Source organism: Pleurodeles waltl, chromosome 3_2, assembly GCF_031143425.1.
Source record: "Pleurodeles waltl isolate 20211129_DDA chromosome 3_2, aPleWal1.hap1.20221129, whole genome shotgun sequence".
In the NCBI taxonomy this organism is placed as follows: Eukaryota; Metazoa; Chordata; class Amphibia; order Caudata; family Salamandridae; genus Pleurodeles; species Pleurodeles waltl.
Genome location: NC_090441.1, coordinates 12,999,108 through 13,025,360, shown reverse-complemented (window position 1 = coordinate 13,025,360; position 26,253 = coordinate 12,999,108). Strand labels below are relative to the sequence as shown.

Sequence of the window (26,253 nt, the reverse complement as noted above, 5' to 3'; positions counted from 1 at the left end):
TTACCCACTTATTCAATAGTTAATAGGTCACAATGTATAGCAGGACAGAAATACCTTATGCTGTGAGTGTGACCGCGCACCCATAACGATTTGACCTATGGATATAACAGATTACACCTTGTATGCGCTTACTCGTAAGGACGAATCTTCTTAGGAGCTTTTTGCAGTGCCCCCTCACTTACCTTCCTCGATTATCCCCCTAGTTTGACCCCCGAATGTTTATCGAACTTCACAAGTAGCTATTCACGGATGGGGCAAAGCCACGCCTCATAACCCCTTTCCGCTCGCGCATTCTGTATGTCTGAGTGGCATGCTATGAACAGGTTGCGCTCCTCCTGGTCGGGAGTAACGCCCCCTGGAGGCACTCCATCAGAAGGGTCAATCTTGGTCCAGCAGATGGCACCCGATTCTTATACAATTCCTCCAATGTATAATCAATGTTGCACATTAAAGTTCAAAATAGGAGTTTTATTTGTTCTCTTGTCAGTGTCCGCTGTCCAGGATATTTAATGTTGTATCATCACATCATATAGTTAAGTCACCCCATACAGTCCCTTTGTCCCAGTGCATTTCGGGCCTAGCCCTTCTTGAGGAGAAATGTTTCCTAAAGAAATTATAAAACAACCAATAGCCACCTGGTTTTTCAGTAATGGGAACACACTCTACTATTAAAAGATATGTGATCTCCAAGAGCTACATGTGTATAACCTAGTGTGCATAAACAACCCAGCTCAAATACACAGAGTCGCGTATTCTACCTCATGCTGTGCCATGCTGAACCAGCTACTAGGCACGCCTGTGAAACAACCCGGGGCGTTAAATAAACGGGGCGCAATGTTCAGGGATGGGGGTTGGTTGACCCTGTCCACATTTTGCCTTCCCTCCCTCTTCATTTCCCACATCTACCAGTGACATGCTGCAAGTTTTCTCTAAGTTCATCAGGGTCTGTTCATAGATTTTCCATGCAAGACCCCCTTGACGTAAATGGAGATTATGCAAGAATGTGAAGCCTTCAAACTGTTCATACAAAGGTGGGATCTATTTTCAGCAGGGTTACCATCCAAGACAAAGTGGTAATGCCCTGGCTACTAATCAGAAATCGTCATTACACAGAGTTCTACAATTGCTCCCCTCTTAGTAGTATATCACTTTGATCAGCAGGCACTGCTCAGCTGAACTGCATATGAGGTGAATTATATGCTGGCACAAATATATTTTATCTGGAGGGAGAAGGTTAACAAATGTAGGGATGACACTGAGTTTTCAAAGGGGTGGGTAACCCTCACTCAACCCTAGTACCCTGTACCCTGTTCAGTGCCTGCATCACTGAAATCACCCACTGGATGAAGACCTAGGACCAGATTTATGGTGGCCTTCATGTTTAAGCTAATGTGGCATTGGAAGGGCAAAAACGCCATGCCACATTTACAAAGTGACGCAATGCTTGCATTGCGCCAATTTGTAACCCCTTGTGCCACATTATGCCTGTACCAGGCATAATGTATACAAGGGGGGTGTTCCGGTGCTTGGGGGCCATAAAAATGGCGCAAATGAATCTGTGAGAGTCCTTTGTACCATTTTTACCGACAGGCATTAAAAAGAGACTCCCATTGTGTTCAATAGGCCTCTGGATGCTTTGCAGGAGTAGCGTCATAATTTTTGACACTAGTCCTGCAAAGCACCAGACTAACAACAAAAATTATGACACTAGTCCACCTGACTACCGCCATGGTGCGCCATAGTTTAAATACGGCGCACACATGGTGGCGTTGGGGGGGGGGGAGGGACGCAGGAAAAGTGGCACTTCACTAGGTGCAGTGCAACTTTTCATAAATCTGGGCCTAACTGTCTCAAGCTGAACACTGACAAAACTGAAATCGTTATCTTTGAGTGAGCGCATCACCATGGGATTCCACCTGGTGGCCAACAGAGCCAGGACCGAAACTCACCCTCCCGCCAATGCCAAGAACCTTGCGATCAATAACTGACCTGTTTCAGTGTTTTTTTTTTCTTTAAACTTTTGCTTGTACCTATTCCAACACCGAACTATAAAGTTACTTTAACCATTGGTTTTCTCAGTAAAAATATATATTGTATGTTATGATGTGCAGAATGTAATATGCTATTTATTTCCACTATTCGGTGTAGGGTGGGGCCAAGACACACATGAGGCAAATCCTCATATGAATGATGATATTCTCCTCCCAATACAATGGTAATAAAAAGAAAATTATACCTGACACAAGTGCATGTATGGTTTATGCTATGATGCTCTGTCATGTGCAGTGGTTATAAATAAGGGCATTTGAAGAGAACCAGCTACATGGGGTTAAATCCCGACGCTGCTATAAAAACATACTGAACAGGTCTTGTGACTACTAGCAGATTTGTTTCCCTCTGTCAAATCGTTGTAACACACATGCTGTGAGACTTTACTGTGGTGAAAACATGGAATTTGACCTTTTAATGAGCATCCACTCGTATTCCTGCAAGATCAAGTAAAGCGGTCATTTTGGAGAGCGTTATAATCAGTACAGTTTAGTTTGCAAGAAAACAGCTTTGTTTGGTAATGCATGCAAGATAATTATTAGTGCAGTAATACTTCTCATGTACCACATGACATGAACCCTCAGGGGACATGTTCCTTAAGTCGCCTGCTCTTGAGATAGGATGCAGTTTCTGTGGCCTCTTGTTGCTCAACAAAGTGGTTCCCAACCTGTGGTCAGGGGACCCCTGGTGGTCCGCAAAGCCTACTCATGGGGTCCGTGACTGCTTAGAAAATTAAATAATATTAACAGATTAATAGTGTATATAAATTTAAAAAAGAAAAATGTAAATCTGAACATTTTAAAACGCTCTATAGATGTGAAGGAATTTTAAAATTGGAGGCTAAAATTAAGTTGGTGCCCTCATTTTGATTCCTGGGAGCAGTGCAAGTGCATCAAACAGAATGTAGTATGGACGAATAGTGGCCTCATTTGAATTTAGAAAAAGGTCCAACCTTCCCATTAAGATTTGTAGAGTGAAATCTCTCTTCAGCTCTTGGTTACTTGTTAAGTACATCGGGGTGTACCAGATGGGCAAGAAAGCCGCTCTCACCTGTCACAGCTAAGCCAGGTCACTCACCTATCCCAGACAAAACTATCAGTTAACTGATGGTGATTAGGGCAGCAGCTAAAGAGAGGGTCCGTCTATCTCATTTGTTCACTCTAAGCAACCTTTTCTGGAAGAGAAGGAAACGTAAAAGCCTTCAAGAGCCTCTTCTAATAATTCAAGGCCTTGGCACGAGCCCTCTGAAGTTCGTAGTCAAAATGGCGTTAGTCCAGGCTGCCAGCAGAGATGATGCGGCCCCTAGGAGCTGCGTCATCACCCCCAGGTTCGGGACAGGGCTCCGGCAAGCAGGTGTGGCCAACCTGGCAATGCACCGCTGCCCGAATGGCAAATCCGACTCTGGGACTCATTTAAATTGAGAATCGCAATTACTGGAGCCGAGGGAGGCATAATCCGATCTGGAATAGAACCAGTTCGGCCGCTGGCAGCCTGCCCCAGAGTCTTGAAAACCTTGATAGGAAGAATGTTCCTCGGAGCTCCAAAACCTCAGAATAATTACTTTCTTCAAAAGGCCTTGCCGTGCGTTAACAATGTGCGATTGTCTTTCAGGGAGTCCATTGCTGCTTTTTTGCAGTAACCCAATTCTGAACTGTTTGCTCAAGTTCTGCTGCTTCCACGGAGGGGAAGCGTTTTGACGGTTTTGCAGGGCTTGACTTAGGCAACAAGACCAAACGTCTTTGGTAGCCCAATGGTGGCCATCAGGGCGTGTGGTCCACAGCCACTCCGCACCTGAGTTACAGACCCAAGCCGCAGGTGAGGACCTATTGTGAGCAGGAGGGCATATACTAACTGGAAAAGTCCTTATTGAAATGACAGTGAAGGGAAACTAAAATATTAGGGCAGATGATCTCTGCAGCCATGATAAGATATCAATGGTTTTAACGGGGAACCCTCTGTTGTAGGAATTCGTGGCTATCAATTGCCAGCTTCACAATTACTTTAAGAGCAATTAAGATATATTTACGCCCAGCAATAGGAGAATGGTATATCTATTAGCACTGATCTCCCCCAGACCTCACACACTGCTTTTCCTTAGGCTTCATATCTATGCTCGGCATACGCAGCTCAAGAAGATATGCCGCCATTCAAAGCCTCTGACTGGCTGACAGTGCGTGAGCCGACATTCAAAATAATCGGAATGGCTGCACTATGTTAGCATGTCACAGATCCTGCTGTGGGGTGTTATCACCCAACTGAACAGCACTCATGGTTGGCAGTCTCAGAAGCAATAAAAGGTTGAGGCACTCCTGACCGAATCTGAACCTGTGCTGCCACTGCTTGGCAAAAAAGGAAAAAAAAACTCAACCCACTGAGCTTTCTTACCAGGATAGTAAGCCTAGCACAAACCTTTGTGCCCTAGTTCCTAAATGGCTTGGCTCCATTTGATACATCCCCAACTGAATAAGCTTCCATTTAGTTTTAACCCCTCTATATATCGCGGTCAGGAATGATTCAGAGCTCTGTATCCGAGACTTTGACCGCAGAAGTCAAATGACCACTACAGAGGAGAAGCATGATAAATGGAATAACACCACCTCTGAGATCATAACTCATCTTTCCAGGTGCTCTAAAATCACTGCAGAGTGCTGTACAATTTATCAAGTATCTGGAGAGGATGTCTAATCGAGTTGGATATGCCCAAAAGTCTCCAGACAGAAAAGCTAGGATGATGCAAACAAGTAACATGTGCCAGTCAGTGAACTAGAATACGGTGTAGGTGTGGGGACTTGTTAGTGCAGTTCTGCTGAGGCATTACGGCTCCTATTCATTATCCAGTTGGAAGTAAGGGAGGGCTATTTCCTTGGTTATATTAAGGCCCATGACACCACTTCTACCTCAACAAGCTCATGGAGAAGAAACTGTTTCATACTATATCTGATGGATCTGACTGAAAGAGGGAGGTCCTTCCACAACAGCGAGGCCAGCACTATGAAGGTATCTGTCTCTTGTAGGTATCTTCCTAGCATGAGAAGATTTCAGGAAGAACGAACCAGAAGATCTCAATGGCCTTAGAGGAGTGTGGTACACGTTTTCTGTCATCCTAAAACAGCTGGATTCGTGCAATAAAACACCTGGGGAGTTGTGATAAAGATCCTGAAGTCAGTTCGTCAAGTCACCAACATCCAAATGCATGGAGTCTAAGGCAGGAGAGAAATGATCTCCGCTTAAAGGCCCAAATGTTGTCGAGCCAGAGTCCTGAAATCTAGGAAGCAGAAGATTAAAAAATGGTTGCACGCCCATGTAGACACAGCTGATTTAATCCAATCCCAGAATGGTGGAAGAAACTGCACTTCTAAGATCCAAATCAATCTATGGCAGGTTATATGCCCAGATCTCTGGAGCAGACCCACAACTCACTGCCCCATGTCATGCTGCCTGAAAATTTCCTAAATAAGGACAGAGTGATACACGGTGGAAATTCTTGGTTCTGTGGGTGCGCCTCGAGATACCAAGATCGTGTTTGTGTGTATCTCACTATTATCAAAGTACTGGTATTTTTTATACAGGGAGTGCAGAATTATTAGGCAAATGAGTATTTTGACCACATCATCCTCTTTATGCATGTTGTCTTACTCCAAGCTGTATAGGCTCGAAAGCCTACTACCAATTAAGCATATTAGGTGATGGGCATCTCTTTAATGAGAAGGGGTGTGGTCTAATGACATCAACACCCTATATCAGGTGTGCATAATTATTAGGCAACTTCCTTTCCTTTGGCAAAATGGGTCAAAAGAAGGACTTGACAGGCTCAGAAAAGTCAAAAATAGTGAGATATCTTGCAGAGGGATGCAGCACTCTTAAAATTGCAAAGCTTCTGAAGCGTGATCATCGAACAATCAAGCGTTTCATTCAAAATAGTCAACAGGGTCGCAAGAAGCGTGTGGAAAAACCAAGGCGCAAAATAACTGCCCATGAACTGAGAAAAGTTAAGCGTGCAGCTGCCACGATGCCACTTGCCACCAGTTTGGCCATATTTCAGAGCTGCAACATCACTGGAGTGCCCAAAAGCACAAGGTGTGAAATACTCAGAGACATGGCCAAGGTAAGAAAGGCTGAAAGACGACCACCACTGAACAAGACACACAAGCTGAAACGTCAAGACTGGGCCAAGAAATATCTCAAGACTGATTTTTCTAAGGTTTTATGGACTGATGAAATGAGAGTGAGTCTTGATGGGCCAGATGGATGGGCCCGTGGCTGGATTGGTAAAGGGCAGAGAGCTCCAGTCCGACTCAGACTCCAGCAAGGTGGAGGTGGAGTACTGGTTTGGGCTGGTATCATCAAAGATGAGCTTGTGGGGCCTTTTCGGGTTGAGGATGGAGTCAAGCTCAACTCCCAGTCCTACTGCCAGTTCCTGGAAGACACCTTCTTCAAGCAGTGGTACAGGAAGAAGTCTGCATCCTTCAAGAAAAACATGATTTTCATGCAGGACAATGCTCCATCACACGCGTCCAAGTACTCCACAGCGTGGCTGGCAAGAAAGGGTATAAAAGAAGGAAATCTAATGACATGGCCTCCTTGTTCACCTGATCTGAACCCCATTGAGAACCTGTGGTCCATCATCAAATGTGAGATTTACAAGGAGGGAAAACAGTACACCTCTCTGAACAGTGTCTGGGAGGCTGTGGTTGCTGCTGCACGCAATGTTGATGGTGAACAGATCAAAACACTGACAGAATCCATGGATGGCAGGCTTTTGAGTGTCCTTGCAAAGAAAGGTGGCTATATTGGTCACTGATTTGTTTTTGTTTTGTTTTTGAATGTCAGAAATGTATATTTGTGAATGTTGAGATGTTATATTGGTTTCACTGGTAATAATAAATAATTGAAATGGGTATATATTTTTTTTTGTTAAGTTGCCTAATAATTATGCACAGTAATAGTCACCTGCACACACAGATATCCCCCTAACATAGCTAAAACTAAAAACAAACTACAAACTACTTCCAAAAATATTCAGCTTTGATATTAATGAGTTTTTTGGGTTCATTGAGAACATGGTTGTTGTTCAATAATAAAATTAATCCTCAAAAATACTACTTGCCTAATAATTCTGCACTCCCTGTATTTGCATATGTCCTTCAAGTATCCCGTGACCCATGTGATGATGCCTGCACAGGTAGCTAGAAAAATTGGATTGTATGCAATACACATTTCTGTATTGCTAAATACATTCAAAGTCGATCCCTCTATCTATGTTCCAACAACGTATATGTATCAATATCAGCCATACATAGGCTATACATTGTGGGGCCTTTTCAGAAAGGGATTTAGGAGTACGCGAAGTAGTACTCTTGTAGTACCATTTAACATACTACAAAATACCTTTGTGAATTGTCCACAAAACATCTAAAATAGGAATATTCAGGAACTGTGCATACAGAATTAGTACAGACAGAAAAGACTGCCTTGTTTGCACTTTTACTAACAGGGAGTTGGGCATTGCGAGCCAATTAACAAGGCATTATTGAGTACTTGAGCAGACTTCAGGTACTTATACATGGTTTTGTGAATTGCTCCCTATTTTTTCAGGGCAAAGGTCAGGCTTAGAAAGAAGGATATTCTCTCTGTTGTGGCCTGTTCTATGGCTTTACACTCCAAGCAGTGTAACAAAGGAGAGAGAGGCATACCAATCCTGGGTTCCTATTGCAGACTTGCCGCCTACGTCTGTTTTTGATAGAAGCCTCTTTCATTTGCCCTTCTCCGTGGGCGGTAAGAGTGCCCTTGTCTCAGAGCTCCGAACACCGAGACTGAATGTAACCGAGAACTATACAGACACAAAACACGGCGCTTGGCCATTGTTTGCATTGCCAAAGTAGTTCTATCGCGAAAATATACAATGGCAAACGCATGAAACGAAGAAAGAAGACATTGAATAAAATATATGAAATACATAAATAAAAGAAATATCTAAAACTGCAGAAGCTTAGATCTTGGTGGCATGCGGATACCCGAGACACAGGACGAGAGGATCAGTCATTGCGGCCATGCATGTTCCTGCAGCCTGTATGGGATCTCAGACTGACTCAGCCAGTCACAAAGCTGAGACTAGCTTATGTTTGCATGTAGTCTAAATTAATCGAGAATGTGAAGCAGGGCCAAAAGCAAGCAGGACCATAAAGCGAGCAGGGACAGTTGGATTATTTATTTGCACGTGTTGGGTAAGAATGAGGTGCTAACATCGTCATTTCCTGCGTGATGTTGGGTGTTAATAGCTGCCCTTGGTTTCTGGTCCATGTTTGCCAGACGGGCAATTACCAACAGTCAAAACCTTGTGAAAAGGGCTAATAGCCTCAACTGAGGCAGATACATCTTCATTAGATCACCGGAATGCTGGACGCACCATGACAAATAGAGTGCAAAGGCCAAATGATTGCTGGAACAGACATTCGGCTACACATTTCCAGTGTTTCGTTTTCACCCGATAATGGGAATATTCTGCCCTCATAAGCGGCATGGACCAAAAACGAGGAGACGGCGTTCCAGCAATAGTATAGCCCTCTTCGGCCTAAAGCTAGCATTGGCATGGCACAGGCTCCACCAATTACAGTCCTGGCACCGACTACTGTTTGCCTACATTCTGGGTTCAGTGATAGGGACATAAAGCAGACGCAGGCAGTCGGCATCTTTTTTTGCCTGTGTTGGGTGAGATTAGAAGAAATGGTGCTTAAAGGCTTTATAACATTCTCAGGCACCACCGGGCTGTTAATCTGCTCAACGTTTAAGAATTATTGCACTCTGAAGAGGGTGTTAACCACTGTTTATTGGCTACCCCACAATTATGGGCCCGAGTAGAAGGTGAGATGCTGCAGTAAGGCAATACGACTGTTAGCATCCATCCCGCTAAAATCACCCAAACCAAGCAAACAAATCCACCCACTGTCAAACCTACAATGCAGGCAAACAGCAGCAGCTCGTGCCGGCAGAGCCTATCTCAGCACTCCAACTAGGATGCTAAATAAATCCAAGAACCACGTTCCATTGAAGAGTGTGCTTACTTCTATCTCTGTTTCGCTGTCGTACTAAGTACATCTCGCTGAGTGACGTGGCCCTGGCTCGCGAGGCAGGCACCACAGGGGACTCTCTAGCTGTCGCAGCACTAGAGTTGTTGACCAGCCCAGTGAGACGGAAGCCGCAGCAGATATTTCTTCCATTGACAAGCACGTGCTTACTGGAACACAATGTCTTTATGGCAGGGCGCGCTGGGGACTGATCAGGCGCTCCGGCGAAGCGTGATCACAATGGGACCCAGTGTTCAGAAGAGACCGCACACAGAGGGGCCTGTCGCTGCAGAGACACGCAAAGCACCGGCGCTCTCCGCACACCGAGGGGCGGGGCTCACACCGCAGCCCCAAGGGTCCGAAGCCGTGTACATGCCCGGTAAATACTTCGGAGCGGGGTGCAGACCCACCTGGAGGAAACTCGCATGCGCTACAAATGCAAGACTTGCGAAATTCACAGAATTTAAGATGGTCGAACGGTGCAAGTGGGCTTTATGTGGATCTATTTATTTTAATGCACACAAGGTCGTGACAAGGGGTGGAGGGAAGAATCCACGTGCTCAGTGTGGAAAAAAATAATAAACATGGCCACTAGACGCGATTGTGCAGCCGCAACGTTTTTCGCACAATTATGGACTGGCCGCCTTGGCCACGTGCTCCATCATCTGCTGCATAGTCTGCAGATTTTAACAAAACAAAAAAAAAAAAACATTATTAACTCATATGGTTCAAGACTTACAAAAAAAACCACACGTGTTGCTGCACAGTGGAAAGCAATGTGCAAAGGTTGACTGGTCACCTTTTTTCTATATTTGGATGTTAAACTGCTACTAAGAAGGTGCAATTTAGGTCCAGACAAGTGTGTAAAAAAAAAAAAAAACGAAAATAATGAAGTAATACTGTCACAAAAAGGGCCGAATTATGCTGCATAATTTGCCCATTGACGCATAATTTAGTCAGACTGCCTCATAATTTGGCCTTCCCCTGCAGCATAGTTCCAGTGGCCCCAATAAATAATGAATTACAAAGCAGCAGAGATATGGTCCGTTTAAGAATTAACCTGTGGTCGATGACCATTTGACCCCAAATGTAGGCAGATCACCTATGCTGCTTGTAGGGACCATCTTGCCTCTCCCCAGGCTACTACTGGCACTAATCCCTAAATAGGGATATCATGAACACACACTACAAGCCTTTAGGAGCGATAAAATTGGTCATGCACAGTGTTTTTTTAATGCCTTCAATCATAAAGGGCTTCAGGATGCTGCTAGAGTTAAGCAAGAGACAACGCAGAATTCTTGTGCCACATTAGGCAACCGATTAGGTAGACATGCCTTATGAACCTTAAATCCAAGCACTTGCTATGCCCCATTGCACAGATTGTACCCAATAAATTGTTTCATTGAATCCTTCAATTTGGTGGGCTAGACCTTGGCAGTCTAAGAGAGAAGAGAACTTCTGATTATTTCGTGAATCAAAAACAAGGTTTTGTGGAGTAACGCCCCAACAAGTCACTATCTTATACACCGCCTCAAGCTACTGGAAAAGCGTCAGACGACCCGTTCACAATGTCGGAAACTGCTGCGCAGACAATGTCCAGGGGGTTGACGGACCAAGGAAAGGGAGTGTGACACTGGGCAAAGAGACCTTCAGAGGAGCAGAGACATCGTTGGCCAGCTCCCACAAAGGTAGGGCACTTCCCCCGCTCCCTCAAAGGTATGGTCACTCCCCCCAGTTCAAAGCCATTAGTAGACACCAAAAATTAGTACAATCTTGCATCCCTAAATGTCTCCAGTTCCATCCTATGCTGTGTCGCAATATACCAAAAGCCTGGATATAACTATATAACTTTGATGTGTCACTCTCTTTCTGATAAACTTAATCGTCAACTGAACTCAACACCTACTGAATGTCTGTACCTGTGGTGCTAATTATACGGAATGCAGCCGGTCAACTGATGTTTAGGCTGTGAATACATGACTCACCCATAAACTTAGACCAATCTACTTCTTCCCTCTGCAGACCCAAGGTGCTAGTACATCTTAAACTAGGCCTTCAAGTACCTGGCAGGTCAGGCTCCAGTCTCTTTCCTAGAGTGAATAACTCCATGTCACTATTTCATGGGACGATTCTGAAACACATTGCTCTGGGACGCCTCATAATATAATTGCAGAAAGCCAACATGGATACTAGATGCCATCCCTCCAGCGCTTACTTTGAGGAGTTGGTAAACCTGCAGATACGAGTTGGAAGACAAGCCTTATCTAAGTGGAAAAACTGCAAATACTAAAACAGCAACAGTAGAGAGTTTGCAACATCAAATAGCGACTGTGCCACCTTCGTGTGAAATGTTAAGTAATAAAGAATTTTTAGATCATGCCTGGACTGAATTATGGATGGTAAGGTTGAAATAAGTCTTTTGAATAGGAATGCTAGTTAAAAAACTTTGGGTAGAAAATGTTTTTCTGAAGTTGAAGAAATGGGGAAGAGAACTCATTGTATAATGCCCAGAGTTGCTAGAGCCCGTCATGGTGGCACATGAAAGAGATATGCCATAACTAGATCTAATTGTATGGTCCACTGTGTGTTTGGTGAAAATTGTCCAGAATGAAAGGGGAACTAGACTGAATCATGCTCAGAGGGGAGATGCCACTATAAGCAATGTGAGGATGTAGTATAATGAGTGTGAGCCGCACAAGAACTTTGCAGCTGCGAATTACAAGAGTCACAGGTAATGAATCAAGGTGCAAATCTAGTAATTTTGTCGGTAGAGGGGATGTAGTAGCCACTGATACTGCAATTTAAAGAGTGACTTTGACAAGAAGCGTCTTAAAGAACACGACTCCAAGCTTGTGTACATGAGCTGACAGGTTTACTTGAGTGTTCGTACCAAAGGCAAAACTGCAAACCCAAACTGAACACAATTCAAACCATATCGACGCACGCTTGTCTGAGCGCATCTCTCACCTGCAGACCTGAATGGAAATGGGCAAATAACTGCAGTATAGAACTCTTAAGTAGGCCTCTGACTTCTGTATTTAAGTGTTAAAACAACTAACAGGGATGTCAAACTGCTATCGCCCGACGCCCGGGGCATATTGTTTGAGGTAAGGGCAAAAAATTCTCATGTTCATTTTGTCCTTGGGACAAGTAGGCCCAACCCCCTGCAGCACAAACGTTTTGGCTGCCAGTTTACAGAGAAGGGAACTGTCTGCAGTTAAGGTAATATGTGTCCATATGTTAATGTTGTTCGAACTTGTATTTATGGCTCATTATTGAAAAACCTTCATGTTTAGGGTGAGCGATATAAATAAACGTTTTAAGGTCACAATGCACTAGTGACAGTGGTTACAGTGAAAAAAAAGTGTACGTTTCAAAAGTTTAACAATGGGAGGTTAAGTATAATGCTCCCAGAATGCTCTCAGATTAGATGCAAATGTTTGAAGAAGCTTGTAAGCAAGAGTGATTACTTGCTTTGAAAATGAAATGTTCAGAAAAAAATGCAAGAAGGAAAAAAAACGTTTTGCTACTATGAACCTCTAGGTGCTATTTCTTTGAAGAGCCATTTAGTAAAATGTGTTAATGCATGCTAGTATTTCCCAGAAATATTCCTAATGGAAAACCAGTGTAACCATTTTCAACAAGATTGTGGGAAGCACGAAAATAAACAAGCACTGGCAAAGCCAACCGAACTGACATTTTTTTTGTGAGTCTTTTGGTTTCACCAATGCGTGTCTTGTTTTGACATGACTTTTGAAAAACGTTATTGTTGTGGGAGCTGCCAGGCCCTCACCATTGTAACAAACACTGGCAAAAAGAAAAAAAGGTTTTGGTCTCAAAAAGCACACACTGCCACTAGTGGCATAACAAAGGCCCCACAACCACCCTCTAAGAGGCGCACTGAGCACAGCACCTGTCCTGAGTGAGTCAGGAGGTGGTATCCCTCCATATTCTTTGCAGGGGGGCCCCTTCCAGTTTTGTTACGCCACTGATTGCCACAGTAGTTCCCGGCACTGAACAAAACTACTTTGTGTGACAATATGCTCCTTGTGTAAGAGCAGAATGTGATCACTCATAGTAAACCCAGCCGATAGAGAGAGAAATAGAAGTTTAATAAAAACAAAATGTCTCTGTTAACGCCAGCCCCAATTAGGGACCCAATTCTTAAAGAAAATCACAAAAGCGCGCCCATGGTGTATGTCTTGGAATTAGTGTCTTTCATGATTTCACAAGAACTTACAGAAGTAGACCAGGAAATCGTACTCCTAGAAAATATTTGTGAATTTTATTTTAGAATGAGCAAATATGCATGTGTAGAGACTGCCCATGTGAAAATCTGTTAAGTGTTTACATGTTCACTTTCCCTCCAACCACTTTTTTCCCAACCCTGGAAGCACTTCCACTTCTGCCCTTGTCAGGAGTAAATTTCCAACCTTTCTCATTATGGGAAAAGATTAGAGAAGAGCTGGTGAAAATCCTTAAAACATGCAACTTAGTAGGCTTGAAGACTCAAAGGCATTCCAGCCCTGGAACTATTGCTTACTGCTTCCTCCAGCCCCAGTATGTAGATATGCACAAAGGTGACAAAATAAGGAAATTGCTATAGTAGGGATTGAAATTGCAAGTATTCAAGCCCTACTATAGTAGTAGCCCTGGCATAATCAGAGAGGCTGATATTAGAGCTCTTCATTAATGAGATTGCTGCCATAATTTGTCACCACACTACGTGGCACCAAAGGGGCAAGGGGCAAGTAGATTTTTTACAGGACAAGTAGATTTGAGAAGCAACCTGCCCCATGGACAAGCAGATGTTTTATTAAATTCCACAACCCTGAACTAAGTCATCTCGTGGATCAAGTGTGTGAAACAAGGGAAAATTACAGATCATTCAATGTGGATGTCACAAGTTTCAGAATGAGCAATAAACCAGCAATGGCGCCTGCCACTCGCACAGCCTTGCCATCTATACACTGTTTAATACATGTAAAAGTGGGCTGCTTCTCAGAATACTCTCTTGTTAAGCAAGTCTGCATACCTGGTTGTGCAAACAATACTCCTGAGATGGCCACACACAACAACGCATGGGACAATCAGACCCCCCCCACCCCACATTTTCATAAAGCTCTACCACCATCATTTTCTACAAAGTTTTCATCTAACATCAAAATCAGGAGGGCTGCCTGCCGACTCCATCTTCTACCCTCTCCTGCGATGTTCTCTCGCTCTCGAAAGCTGCTGGGACCAATACACATGCTGTGCAGTGCAATATAGCCACCTTGCTTGGGTGAGGATTCTTAACACGTTCTATAGTTTGGGAAGGCTGTCCGAAAAGCTTGAACTAAGCAACCACTCATATCGTCAAATACCAACATTTCATTTCACTTAAAGGGTGCACTGAAATTCTCAGAAGGGATGTGGATATCTTTGAACAATGCATTCGGAGAATGACTATAACTAGCACAGATGGGTCTGACAGATTATTGAGAAGCGATGATTCTGCCGCCAGAAAACTGGGTACTAAATAAAGCAAAACAAAGGAATTCATTTAATTTATAGGCAATTTCCTAGGAGCTACATTATCTATGCCGGCCACCTGCGTGTGGGTGAAGTCAAGCATTTGGCGTATTCATTCATGCTAGTTCTCCACATTTCTGTTAGAATATCTCATACTAATTTTAGTAAAAACAGCAGTTCCCTGGGAGTTTAGAGTTTCCAAAGTAGAAAGCTAAGGAGCTGTCAATGTGAAGCAAACCAACTGGCGGTTGCCCCAGATGAGGATCATCAGACCTCCTGTCTCCCCACTTCTTTGCTTAAACCAATGTTTCTTAACCTGGGGTTCACAGATCCCTGGGTGTCTGCAATGTCTACTCAGGGGCCCCGCAACTGTTTAGAAAATTAAATCATATTGGCAGATTAATAAATTTTATATCTAAAAAGGCAAAATTAATTTTAAAACGTTCTGTAAACGTGAAGATTTGAAATTGTGGACTAAAACTTAAGTTGATATCCTCATCTTAGTTTAATGGAGCCAAAGAAGTACAGCAAACAGAATCCAGAATGGACAGTTTGTGGCATTGAGTAAAGCACTGGCATGCAGAGGCAAAAAGAGCATACATTAGGGGCAACAAAGAAAGTGATATGCTGGAGCTTGGCTTGTTGCTTCATCTTTCGGCAATGAAACAAAATTTTGAAAAGCTCCAACCTATGCATTAAAATTAAAAGTTTGATTTTTACATTTTTTACATTAAAATATTTCACAATTTGTGTTTTTGTTTGAATTATAGTTACTTTTGTATTTTTGAGTATTTCTTTAGTGGTTAAATAGTAGAAATCACTGAGGTGGGGGGTCCATGGCTTCCAGTTGCTATTAAGTGGGGTCCACAGAAGGCAAACGTTTAAAAACTGCTGGCCTAATGTAAGTAGGAGTTCTCAACCTCCAGTGGGCAACAAATGTGTGTACTGATTGAACAGTCAGGGAGGTCCTTACATACCTACCCTTTGGCCATTCAATCCTGAAAGCCCTCCAGAATTTCACGGACTATGTTATTGTGATAATAACTGGAACTCCAACTTGGGCACACGAATTCTGTATTGTAGAGAATTTACATCCTAAAAGGGGAGATATCAACAAACGTCTTTCGAGACAAGACCTTCTGAAGAATGATGATTGATGAGTTTTCCTCCCCTGCCTACTATCAACTAACCTAACTCAAGCACATAGTCCTGAGCTGACCTCTGCCTACCAAGAACACTCTTCAGACAATTTTGATGTCAGGTAGATGCAATAAGCAGTTGGCTGAGAACCAAACACTGAGCGTTGAGGAAAATGATCTTCATCGTCTTGTGTGTGTTGTCAATTACATTATGTCCTTCTTTAAACACCTGGGCCAGTAAGGTAATGTAACACGTAAAACCTATTTGGCAGAAGTAGGAGAATAGAGGAACAGGATGGGTCAATGTTTCCCTCCCTCGAACATTACTTGACTGTCCTCCATCTCTTCCCCCCTGGTGACAAGGCCCTACAACCAAAAAAGTTCTGAACACAGTCCTCTCCCGTTTCATGCACCAGTCGTGCAAGTTTAGGGTATCATAATAACTCACAATCCACTCCTTGAAGTTCACTTTCTTCATATCTATTGCTTTCATGAGGTTTGTTAAGGAGCTGAAGGCCATGTACATGGGTTTTCATAAGGAGAAAAGTGCCCTGCAGACCCATCCAAATGTTATCCTAAAGACATTGAGTGAAATCTGTAGTTACTACCCTTTTCACAAAGTGATGCACAATCGGCCAAAAAGTATTGGAGAATTTACTAACTGGTACTCATTACCTGCACCATGCTGCTGTTCATTTCTCATTGTCATAGTTTTTTTTTGCTTTGCTGGGGAATCTCCCCTGTGGTTGTGCATAAGGATGGGACTGGAAACAGGGTAGAATTACCCTAGGTGTAATGCATTATTTCTGATCCCCTTCTTCAACACAACGTCTCCTCTAACAGTGTTGCATTACCTCTTTGCCTGTCTTCCTTGTCCTCATATTGGAACTCACTGCCTCAAAACGTACGGAATGGGACAATGAAGATCTTGATTCAGATAATGAAGATAACATGTGAGTAAGCAGACCACCACCTCCTGGTCAGTCCTCTTGATCTCCGTTGATATGTTTTGAGGCCTCAAAATGGGAGGACAGGAGTCAGGTAGTCCTGGACTTGGAGTAGTAGGACGACGTATTCAGAGGGCCAGGCCTATCTGTAAGACGTCTCCAACTACTCATCTTCATTACATCTGGTATGGTAATCATTCTTGTATCGGACATGTCTTTGGTAGGTTTCTTCTCAGAAGAATCCCAATTAAACCTAAAATAATTCAGTGGATTGTTGGAGCATAGCTTCAGGTATCCAACAAGAGTAGAAGTCCCCCGCCGCTTCACACAGTATAAATATTGACCTCACCCCCCTGTCCACTTTGCTCCACAACTACTGTTCTCACTGCTTAGAGTACGTCACACAGTGGTTTTCTTTGATTTACAGACCACCATAGTCTTCGGAGTTTCCAGTTTTAGTTTGGGCAGCACCCCCGTGCTCATCACAGCCCAAACTGTACACAGGCATCTCATGGTGATGACAACTTTGCCTTTTTAAAGTGGTCATCCTGTGAATGATGTCACAATAGGTCTCATAATCAAACCAAATATCACAAAACAAAGTTCCATTCTAGAACCCCAATTGTTGAAGGTTGTTGTTGTTTGAAGTCAGGCAACCAGCACGTGAATTTTTTATTCTCATATGATGGTTCCCAACCTCCTTTCAGCGCTCAGATGCTCTTTCCTCTTCCCGTTTTATTAAATCATATTTGAGACATCTGGTATGGTTTCATTTTCCGGGGGGGGCAATGCCAGCAGTGCTACAAACTGGTACTTTAAAATCATGTAAAAGCCCTTTTGATTTGTACAAAGCATGCATTTACAGACATAAAACATCTGATTACAGGGAGGATTCAGTCTGTAGTTCATTGTGAGAGAAAAAGCTTTCACTCGTCTGTTGAGTTTTTGTAGAATAAGTGGTGACAATTCTAAATGGTCAGAAGTCAGTGTATTCTCCTGTACAGAAACTGAAGGAGGTGACAGAGAATCAAAAAATATAAGGCCTCCGCCACAATTCTGCCTGAAGCCCAAATAAATGTATCCATCATGCATAAATATAAATGGCGACAGAAGTGGTTCAATCTCTTCCCTGTCGAATGAGCATCAGTTTCCTCTCCAGCCTTTCCAGGCACACAAGGCAACCGTCAGAATAGGTCTTCAGAGAGACAGAGTAAGGTTACGTTTTAGATGTTTCTCAATTAATTGCCTCTAGATTTATAACCTATGTTTTGCCCTAAAAGAACATTGCCTAAATGGCAACATTAGATTATATCACAATGTTTACAAGTAAATAAAGATTAGAAAATTATCATCAAGATCTTTCACCAAATGTAGCAAATAGACTGGTTATCCTTCGGATGGGTCTTTTCTCTTACAATTTAAGATTGTTAAATAAAAGCACACACTTCTGTGTTTAGTACCGGTCACTGCACCCGATTTTAAAGAATTTCTTCTTTTTAATTTCAACACCTGCTTAGCCGTGTTTATTGACATACATTTTACATATTACCAGGGTATTCAAGCAAGGTGACAATAATGGATATTTCGCTTACGTTACTCAACAGGCACATATTTTATCAACCTCAGAAAGATGAAAGGCATAGCTAACCTTTACAGAATTCAAACCAGTGACCTACTGACATTACTGTGCTAGGTGCGTTAACCCACTGAGCTATGTATCACCAGCTTGTACATGCATTTTGTGTTTGTAATAGGTGACTAGCACCTCTTCAAAGATACTTTAGTTTGTACAGCTTATGTTTCACAGGTATAAAACGATCTGTTAGGAAAACGTGACACAAAGTGTAATGCAACCTGGTGCCCGTGGCATTAGCACAGGGCGAAGCACAAAGCAGTACCAACAATGAGAGTCAGATTTCGTTTAAATTATAGATCAAAATGGTGCCAGATGATCAAATGTGTGGGGGCAAAGAGCAGCGGCGAGTATTCTCCCTCCTGAGGGTGACACAGGTACGTGGCCTAAGCCTCACAAGTGGCTCAGCGTGGCCCCTTGTGCCGCCTGCTATTGATCCCACTGCAAATCTGCAAAGCGCTCTCCTGCCCCATCGTCGCCACGTGGTGATGCTGCGCTGCAGATCATTTCTGACATCTCCATCCGGAGCCTGTCTGCTCAGTGTCAAGCCCGGGATGTCAGACTACATTTGTACACAGGAAAGACAAGAAAGCAGATGCTCCGTCTAAATTTGGGTTCATGGTCGTATTGAAACAGTCATTAAAATGATGAAACTAACTCGAAGCAGTGTTTCTCTTCGTGTAGAATGATCGTAATATTCCCTATATCACAAGTTAAACGTAAATTAAAATGTTTTGTCTTTTCCATACAGTGCTTAGTAGGAGTGCTGATTTTTTTTTTTTAAACACTCTCAATGGTGGGAGATAAAACAGGCATTTGCAATGCAATGGGTCTCGCGTTTGCTCGAGTTAGAGCTATTAGCGTTGTAAATTCCGCACTGGACTTTTCTTGCCACATAAATTGAAAATGAAAAGTAAAACAGTTGACATAAGCGAGCTCATTCAAAGTGCCACGGCCGCCATGAGCATGAGAGTTTTTGGCTCCATGCCTGAATGTTTAGAAAGGATTTTGGCTGGGATGAAAGGCAAATCGAAACCGGAGGGGCCATCACACGCTGTCATAGGAGGAAGCATGACGTAGTGTGATGGCCAACAAAAATGTTCACTTAGTGAAATCGCCTGGGAGGGAACTCAGCACACAAGGGAGGGACATTTCACAAAATGCACCAATAAAAATGTAGCATTTAAGACAAGCACAACAAAGAATGAATATTAAGAGTGGGAGTGATTAAAAGCCCACAGAGAGATTACAACAGGCCAGATCGCTTGCGCACTCGACCCTAAAACTAAACCAGGGCCCAGAAAGATGAAGATATTAAAGAAGTAGAGAATAGAACCAGGATCTCCTGCTTCCACGGGAACACCTGAAATATTAGGCCACCTCTTCCACATGAAGTACTGCATTTAGTAATGTAACACATTTCCATTAATTTCTTGTCTGCTGGTTTCAGCTGTGCACGGAGCCCTGAACAAAAAATTAGCATGACACCGGCAATATGGCAAAAAAATAGCAAGACCCTGGAAAGGTGGGTTCGTTGATGCAGGTCACAGGCTTGCTCATCGATACAGAAGACAGTGCAGCAACAAGAGAAACCTTAAGTGCGATATAGTTCACCTGCGTTTCCTGCATCTTGTTTCAAGGGGCAGCTACAAGCCGTCCCTAGCATAGCATACTTTTTACAGTTATAGATCTGGGCATTGTCCGCTACTTTAGAAAGGTATAGCACAATTCTTGGCTATAATCGCAGTAACACCTTGGCACACGTCGTTTTTTTTATTTGAAGAGTGGTGCAAGACGGCACACAGCCTTCTAGTACACTCTCCCATAAGACAGAGATGCATGTGTCCAAGAACAACAGATGAAAATACCTGTCCTGCATGTAGAAAGATGGTGGGAGGATGGGACTGGGTACCAACCAGGAGAATAATTCCCAAAAAGCTACTACGGACATGTTCCTTTGAGCGATATGCCTAAGAGAGTACTACAACTGTCAGCATAACAATATTTTCTCTGCTCAGCAAAAATTAACTTGGTGATAGATTATCAGTGATAAAAAGAGAGGAATATTATGGAGAAGACTTATTTTTTTAAGTCAGTAACAATTTTTTTGATCTCAGTTGATGTCGAGCACTGCAACTGGGTCAGGAGTTTGAGGGGGAATGAGTACATGGTCATCATCAGTGGTGGCCGAGACTTGCCACAGGACACATTAGTTGATTTCTTAGGTGCTGCAAAATGCTTGCTTTACCATTCAAAAACGGCGTCTATATTCAGGCATGCATAAGCAGGCACCTCTTTACCAAGCATTGGCAAAGCCAACAGGTCTCACCTATGGGCGAGCTGTTGGCGTTGGCAATCGGGGGCGGGTAACAAGGGGTTAATGGGGAGTAGCTAACGGAGCTAGGTGGCTAACATGGGACAGGTGTCCAACGAATCACTATGAAGCAAATAGCGCTTGCCGCTTCACAGCACTTTTTTCCTTTATGTTGAAAAAATAAACAGAGATTGGGCGGGGGGGGAGTTGAAACTGGGATGGGAGGGCGGGTGTTGGGGAAGAAACAGATGGAGTGTGGAAAGAATAACAAGAAGATATATGACGTGGGCTGCGTTGCCTGCTCCATTACTCTGTTTTTTTCAGACGAAGAGTCGCAGTGCAAGCAGCTGATGGCCAATGTATGATGGTCCATGGACCACGCAAAGAAAAGGAAGTGATGCACTGGAAGTACTGCCCAATTAGAAGGCAGCAAAGAAGAGTGACTATAATGTGAACTAATGGCACATAATTGGCGGGTTCCAAGGCCATCACTAAACAAAAGAGTCTTGCAAGCAAGGGCGCATGCACTATCGCATGCTAATGTAGGTCACACATAAAAAGGAGAGCTTCTCTATTCTTCTAAATAAAAAGCAACATCACACGCAAGGTTACTAGATGACTCCAGGTCACACATAAAAAGGAGAGCTTCTCTATTCTTCTAAATAAAATGCAACATCACATGCAAGGTTACTAGATGACTCCAGGTCACCACAGTTGCATTAATGCAGCCCAGTGGTTTTCGTTCACAAATCAATTCAGATTTGTTAGTTCAATCAGATCAACTGAGGTGAAGCACAGCTACAATCTAAACATGCCAACTCACATGTTCCACAATGTCGCATTACTTTGGCACTTTGACAGGCTAACACAATGGGAAGACATTTACACGCTGAAGAGTAAGATGTGGTGGAGACCCCTGCATGGAGTCAGGTTTCCAGGGCATCTGTACTGTTCATATTTGTCTCCTCCTCAGGCAGTCTCTGGTAGGCAGTCTCTGGTAGGCAGTCTCTGGTGGATGTGTTGAGAGGGGTAAGCAAGACTGCTTCTGGAGCAGAACCAGGCTCATCTATATGAGGGTGTTTCTTGCCTGGAATCGCATGTGAGCAAAGAAAAGATTAATTGAAACATTCCACCTCTGGCTGCTCTGTAACCCAAACTCAACAGCGATCATACTTGCATACACTTGGGGTGTGACAGGTTGATAAATGAGATAAAGTTTTAATTCATTTGATCTCTTTAGGCCCAGAATATTACATACTGAGAACATGACTGATGCTTTTGAGAGGCTCAACCAGAACTTATTACATGGTGAGTGCCTTTAAATGCATTTTGAGTATGAGGGGAGTGTCGCTTGGAGGCATTACTGAGACTAAGGGTGGCATCTGGTTTCTGTCTTTTATCAACTGCAGGCTGAATGGTCAGATGGCTTAGTCCTGAGGAAACCCTACACATAAAATGGGGTCGAAATGTCAACATACCCACCCCCCTCCGCTGCTGTTAAGAAACGTTCATAAACAGGAGAAACTGTTATTTGTTGCAATGCTCTGACAGATGTATATCAAACAATGATGTCTACAACCAGGGGGTTGTTTAGTGCTTTTGCAAAAAAAAAAAAATATATATATTAAATATTTTTTGTTATTTTCACATTGGAGCACTGAGTCGTCTGCACTTGGGTCACCCTCTCATGTATAACGATAAGTGAAATTAAAATATATTTATTAGATAACATAGTATAGACAGAAAATCAGTATCTTTGATTGCGACTTCGTCTTATTTCAATTAACAGAAACATTTGATGTATGTTGACTAGTTAAGGTATTAAGGTGCCCAATTCTAAACGAGTCCCACGGGCCAACTGTGTATATATTATTTCTCAGTAACCCAGTCACTGCTGTCAGTGTAAAACCCTACCCCTCTCTATGGCCACATCACTTTTTCTCCTCCCTTTCGCATTTCATACTGTAAATTATTCCCCTCTTTGCCAGGTTTGCAACCCCTAGAATGCCAACCACCATCGTGTGCCACGCGATCTCGGCACCCTACACACGGTCACAAGGCGAAGAGCCGATGTCACAGTGGCCGGAAGGGCGAGCTGGAAACGCTTGAACTGAATGGGTTTCCAGCTCCTCTTTGTAGGCTCTAAGCAGCCAACATCCATTAAGGGGCGTGAAAACACCACACCATAGCACATTGACGGCAACCCATTTATCGTTTGTTCTTTTCTGAAAGGGGAGGGTGGTAGGGGCAAGGGGCAGAAGTATCTCAGGCAGTTCTCGACGTGACACCCACCACAGCCCAAGCCCTCTCTTCACACGGAGATTATTATTTTTTTTTTTTTACGAAGATGGAAGATCTGCAATAGGTTCTTAAAAGAAAACTCGTAACTGGAGCAACTTGTCTTTGGTGAAATTGAATCATCCGGTAATCTCAGCCAGAGAACCAAAAAAAACCTTGGGAAATTAGGGGACTGGAGGACTGATGCTGTAGTTTAGTGCTGTGATTTACACACTACACTAGCTGCTCAGACGAGAACAATAACAGCAGCTGAGCCCCTGAGTCACAGAAAGTCCTGCTATTTACACAGCATGTACTTATCTCGACTGAGGAACACTGCCAAAGGGATCAGAGGCAGCGTTAATTCGGATAAAAGGGGAGGAGGGACCCATAGAGGAAAAAAACTAACTCGCAGCACATCCTTGGTTTGTGGAAGTGACTAATTGCGCCTTAACTACTTTACCCACACACTGCAAGGTAAGGCCCTCGGGGCAGGCCCAAAATTGGTGACAAGGAAGCAACTCCATTCGCCTAGAGGAGGGCTTCATCCCCGGGGATACCGGTCTTCCAAAGACGCATATAGTGCAATGCCCCGAGTTCTTGCTGGCCGCGGAGAATATGTGCAAGCACGAACAATCACTCCTCCCCATCCACACACAGCACGAGTGCTTACCCACAACACACACAAGGGAATAAACAGATGAATTAATATATATATCCCTAACTTGATACATGCAGTCTTCATTGCTTCGAGCTTGATTTATGCAATTCATAGCTCCTTATAAGTATGTATCTCTTCATCCACCTTATGGATAAATCGGTCATGCAAAGCGGAAACACAAATTGATGAATGAACAGATTGCTTTTGAAGATATGCAGTTGTATGGCTTCCTTTTAAGTGCGGGACTAAATCTGTATTTATGCACATACTGCTTTTACACCCAGTTTGAGATCTGACTCAAACACAAATTGTGCTCTTTTGAGATGTTCTGGCCATGCATATTCCTCTAGGTGAACTGGAATTTGGGACAAGAAGGTCACCTGTATCATAAATGGGCATGTATCCCTGGCATGAGTGACCCAACTGCATGCGAAACTAGTATCTTGCCTTTTTACGCCCTAGTTCAGAGTGTACTCTGAGGTCTACACTTGTCCACAGTAATTGCAGGGTCTAGGACCTGCTAAGTGAGCTGGACAGGTGAACCAAGAAGGCCATCTATGATGACATGGGACTACTTTTCCAGATCATGGGTCGTTGATATGAAGTGGTGCTGGGTCAGGGCAATGTTTGTGATTGATAGTACTTAACAGACATTTTTCTGGTTCTAGAGAAACACAATGCCTTCCGGTCCCACTCATAACGCCTGATGTAACACCCAAACCCGTGTGATGACATTCTGTGTGCATACTGCCTGTGTGTGAGGTATGGTTGTTGTTATGTCTCTGTGATGTGGTGAGAGTATGCTTACTGGGACCAGCAGGGATCCATTTTGGATTGCCCCTAGTTTGACATGCAACAAAATGGAGGATGGGATACGGTTTCCACAGACATTGAAAGTGTATTTCCTACACTGCTGGGCATTAAGGGAGGAGCACCAGACACTGGAGAGAGAGAGGATGGAGACAGTGCTAACCTTAGAAATTCTATAAGGATCTTTTAGCAGGGGACTGCAGATTCGTCCTCCCTGAGCCCTGCCATTTGGTGGAAGGTGGGGGGGGGGGGGTTTGCAATTCAGCCTCCTTCTCTTTCCCAGAGTGCTACTTTAGAGAGGCTGATGACAGTCTGATGCAGTCTTCACACTTCACTGTGCTTACGTTGTGAGAAAATCAGGCTTGGCTCCAGCATCAGCACTACCTACAGTGAAAGCCAACACTTTGTACAAAGGCTGCATTTGCATTTCAGTAAAAAAAAAAAAAAAAAAAAAAGAGAACAATCCCAAACTGTTTTCTGGATTTTATAAAGCAGATCAACATTCCCTATCTGGAAAACCATTATAAAGGTGGGGCATAAATCACCCCACGTTGTTCCAGTTCCCATTTCTTCTTTCCTATGGATGGGTGTGTTCCATAGGGAACTCGAGCAGCTGCTGTGAATATAGGGCTGAGTCAGTCTGATAGCATATATCCCAGAGGTGAGTGGACATCACTCAAAGTCCACACACTTGTGAGAGAAGCTGAAGGTCTGCTTCGCACGTAGAAGCCTACTCAGAGAGGTAAAAAGAGTGCCTAACCAAGTGGGAGGAAATACCATCCAGAAGGAGAGACACAGATGTGCTCCTGGTTAGTGAAGCACTTGGAAGAGCCTTGTGATCAGGAGTGTGACCAGTGCCGATCCAAGCGTAGAGGGGTCAGCCAGCCTCCTTGTGTAGCTCATGTGGTGAGCTGCGTAAAGCAACAATATCCCTCTAAGTAACAGCGTGGCATCCGGTATCCCCTCAGCGACCCAAAGGACCTATTCTTCCTTTGCCTCAATGCCTTGCAGATAAAGTTATCATCACCACCATCGCAACCCTACACCTGCTGATAGAGATGCTACTCCTGTGTGTTTGCAAATGACACAAGGGTGGTGTCCTCACTGCTGAGCCTTGGTTTCACAGACAGGTAAATACAAGGCTGCGTTGACACAGGAGAATGTTTTGCACCAAAGGGGATTGAACTGCACATGGAAAGGAGTAACAATTGTCAGTGTACAGTATAGACACTTTTGCAAGATGCAAACTGGAATAATGACTTAGACTGTGTACTTGCTGGAGAAGCTGATAGCCTGCCAAGTGCCTAGAAGGTCGCCATGCTGCTAAATTAGTGACGTGAACTGCCTATCTATGCTGGAGGAGAGACTATCCAGGAAGAGAAGCTCAGCATGCTCCCGGTGTGTGGAACCCCCAGAAAAGCTGACGTGTGATTAGGAGTGGGTGTGGGAATGTGGTCAACACCAACCCAGCTGTGAAAGTTCACTCAGTCTCCTCGAGTGGTGCATGTGATGTAGTGCCTTGTAATGACAGTGTGCCTCTGGCACCCTCTCTGCGACCCAAGCAGCCTATTCTGCCACCACCCTGACGCTCATAGGCGGCAATGGCCGAAGACAGGTGACTGCTGACAAGGACTTCCGTACTGCTGCTTCAGTGACAAGATCTGAGTGGCGGGACCACCACCATGACCCTGTGCCCACAGACAGAGATGCCATCTGTGAAAGGCACGGGTGGCGGACTCAGTGCAGAGAGACTTTTACACAGACCGGTAAACACAAAGCAGTGTTAAGATGCTAGGAGACTGTCTTCCACTACACAGGCTACAGCTCCATACTGAAATGAATAAA

The 26,253-nt window shown here is 43.7% G+C and overlaps 1 protein-coding gene across 2 annotated transcripts in view; it reads right to left on the bottom strand.

The window, feature by feature from the left end:
• DUSP14 (dual specificity phosphatase 14) overlaps window positions 1-26,253 on the bottom strand; it is a 151,827-nt gene that overhangs the window by 101,653 nt on the left and 23,921 nt on the right. Inside the window, exon 1 of one of the 2 annotated variants that reach the window (XM_069226578.1) lies at window positions 9,111-9,243. The exons of the other annotated variant lie outside the window; for it this stretch is intronic. The gene's annotated coding sequence lies outside the window, so the exon portion shown is untranslated. Of the gene's footprint in view, window positions 1-9,110; window positions 9,244-26,253 lie in introns of those variants that run through there. 2 annotated transcript variants of the gene reach the window in all.